Source organism: Triticum aestivum, chromosome 2D, assembly GCF_018294505.1.
Source record: "Triticum aestivum cultivar Chinese Spring chromosome 2D, IWGSC CS RefSeq v2.1, whole genome shotgun sequence".
In the NCBI taxonomy this organism is placed as follows: domain Eukaryota; kingdom Viridiplantae; phylum Streptophyta; class Magnoliopsida; order Poales; family Poaceae; genus Triticum; species Triticum aestivum.
The window spans coordinates 550,148,897-550,152,044 of record NC_057799.1 but is presented as its reverse complement, the minus strand read 5'-3'; the positions used below and the strand labels follow the sequence as shown (position 1 = coordinate 550,152,044).

At 52.6% G+C, this 3,148-nt stretch overlaps 1 long non-coding RNA gene across 1 annotated transcript; it reads right to left on the bottom strand.

Moving 5' to 3' along the window:
- Positions 1-1,554: 1,554 nt before the first annotated feature.
- Positions 1,555-2,676, bottom strand: LOC123049922 (uncharacterized). Its single transcript, XR_006423688.1, has 3 exons — positions 2,014-2,676; positions 1,773-1,920; positions 1,555-1,665 (listed from the first exon to the last, which is right to left on the bottom strand). It is a non-coding gene; the product is annotated as an uncharacterized lncRNA (long non-coding RNA).
- Between the last annotated feature and the right edge of the window lie 472 nt (positions 2,677-3,148).

The window sequence follows — 3,148 nt, the reverse complement described above, 5'->3', positions numbered from 1 at the left end:
TGCAAGCTCACAATTAACCAGAAGCATTCAAGACAAACAACAGCATGGCAATTACAGGTTAATCAGGGATTATCATGAGATCATCAGGATAACATGGCATGAACAATATGAACATAATATCGCTAGGACAATATATGATCATGGCATGAACATATAAATCTGATGATACTAGCATGCAACATGATGACACTACATGCACTATTTATTCTGCTCGGGTTACTATGTAACCATCACATGCATCACTTACCAACCTCGGACATCACACGATCATCTCAGGATCAAATCAAGCTTGGTATAAACAATACCCTAGTAATCATTAAATGACCACAAGGAGCTTGATCTTTACCCACGATTCTCACACAATATCATGAATATCCAACAACTCGGTATCCTCGATACCACGGTGATCATTCCGGCGATCACAACCATGACCAACACTTGCTCTCAAACGGTGATCTTTCCGGCGATTACAACCAACTTATCTCATCGTCGAACCGGGGTTGTCATTAATCAAGTTATTATTAATACTTTGACTCACGGTGGGACCGACACGAACTGGGCCCTTATCCGCGAGCGCGGCTATCGATAGATTTAATATACACTTTGCAGAGGTTAGTACACTGTACCCACACTACAGAACCCATGGCCTCGCATTCCCATTCGGGTGGACCAACGGCGTTCCGACAAAACCGATCTACTGCCATGACACTCTCCCGGCCACTCCGACTCACTCCCCATTGGGCTAGTCCTGGGTGGCCCCGTGTCTACCAAAGACACAACGACCACCGTCGTGGTCCGTCCCAAACAGGGACAAAAGCGCTTATCATCCAACCTACGAGCACACAAGGTTATGTCCGCCTACCTGATCAGGGTAAGCACACCCATAGCCTTCCCTAGTTGGAGGCACCGGCGATAGGCACGACAATAGACCCAGTTAGGACCTCCCCATAAGGTAAGCATTGTTGCACTGGTCAGTTTCGATATGGTGGCACCATGACTCAGCCAACAGTTGTTCAAGTTCAATTTAATCCGGTTAAACTTGAATGCAATATGCTGAGCCATGATAAAATAACATGATGCATATACAAAGCATGAGAATGATATCAACATAAGCACGGGATGCAACATAACTATCCACCATATCAACTATGAATAATCTCCAACTGAACATGGCATAATGACGAGCATAAATATTACAAGTGCAACACTACTCATAGCATAACATGACCACTAGCATCAACCATAAATATCATGCATGAACATACAACAATGCAAGCGTGCAAGCATTTAACCAACTGGATGCAATGGAACATGTATAACAACGGTACTCGGGACAGATGGCCGTCATGCACCGAAGACCATTACCAACATCAACATGTACTACTAGCAAGCATAAGCATATGAAAGGAATACCAGCAACTAGCAGGGCATGACAACCAGGTGCATAACAACATAGCAAGAAAGTAAGCACTAACCCAGAAGCAACAACGATAACCATATTTTAAACAAGCAAACATTTAATAAATATTCAAGTTGAAAACCATGGCTACTGCATGACTATCATGCAAGTGGGTATTGTGGCTTGCCTGGGGTGAAGAAGGCACCGGGAAGGAGTGCAGTGAAGCCGCGAAAAGATTTGCCAGAAACAGTTCTCTCTCGGAGGGGCTGTTTACGTGCAAGGGCAAAAAGGTCATTTTCATAGTGCCAAACCAAGTGAAAATGAAACCAACAGAACGGGTTTGACGAAACGAAGACGTGGGCTTTGGAATCACCTCATTTGGAGTTGTGTTTAAAAAGATATGAAGGGTTGAAGTTCAGGGACTTTTCTGTAAAAATATCACCACAAACAAGTCCCTGAGTGGATAAGGCAGAAGCGCAAATTTAGAAATACGCTTCCTGATTAAGACAACGCATTCTGGGCTGAAACAGAGAGGAAATACGCTTTCAGTAAAAGTAAGCGTACTTTCAGCTAAAGCAGAGGGAAAATGCCCTTTCCCGAAGGTGAAAACGTACTCAACGGAGTACGCCTCCACTTAAACACGTGGCAGAGGCGGGGCAGGGGCTTGAGCAGCTGACGTGCGGGTCCCACGGGCTGTGGGGCCCGTCACTTATCTAACTAGGCAGGCAGGGTCAACGCCTACCCGCCGACAGGTGGGGCCGCGTGGAGATGGGGCCCGCCCGGCCTAGCTCCTTCTTCCTCCTCCCGCTCGCCCGCGATGCAGAGGAGGACCGGCGCGCTCCGGCGACGAGCTCCGGCGTCACAGACCGCCTCCGGCGAGGCTACGGGCACCGGGGAGATCGGGAAGAGGCGCCGCATCCATCCCGCCTGGACACGGACGCCGAGGAGGACCGGAGCGACGAGGGCGCGGACTCCGGCGGAGATGGCTTCGGGTGGGGTTCGGCTTTGGGGCTGCGGGGCACTCCGTCGAGGGGCAAGTAGGTGGGGAGGATCAGGGGCCCGAGGAGAGTTCTCTGGTGAAGGAATGAGGGAGGGAGGGGGCCGGCTTCGCGCTAATTTAGGAGGGAGGCCGCGGCGGCCATGGCGGCAATGATGGCGACCGAGAGCTCCTCGAGATCGTTTGACTGGCTGGGGAGGGGTAGTGGAGGGCATGAGGTCGAGTGGTGAGCTCGGGAGGGGTCGGGGCTGGCTTATATAGCCGCGGGGCGAGGAGGCCGAGCTGGCACCGCCGCGGACGCGTGTCCGGCGCCGCGGACGCGTGCCCACGCTCGCGAGCTCGGGGAAGGCGACGGGGAAGGGAACGGACGAGGGGCAGGGCTCACGGAGACGAGGCCGAGCTCGTGGACAAGAGGAGAAGAGGTCGGACGCCATAAATGCCCGGTCGGCTACAGGCTTCCCGTGGGCGCGCGGCGACGAGAGCTGACGGAGGGGCTGACGGAGGGGAAGAGGGCTCCAGGAGGACGGTGACGACGCGGGCCAGCTGCTGGACACGCTCACGCGCGCGAAGGCGACGAGAGGGAGAGGGGCCCGAGCAAGAAGCCATTCTGGACGCGCCCACTGCATGCCAAGTCGGTGGTCACCGCGCTCACTGGTGCACACAGTGCCACAAGCGAAACCAAACGATGTCTGGGGTGGATTCCTTCCTGGGTAGGTTGCAAATGCGGTGGTATTTTGGTTAAAAGAGCTTCG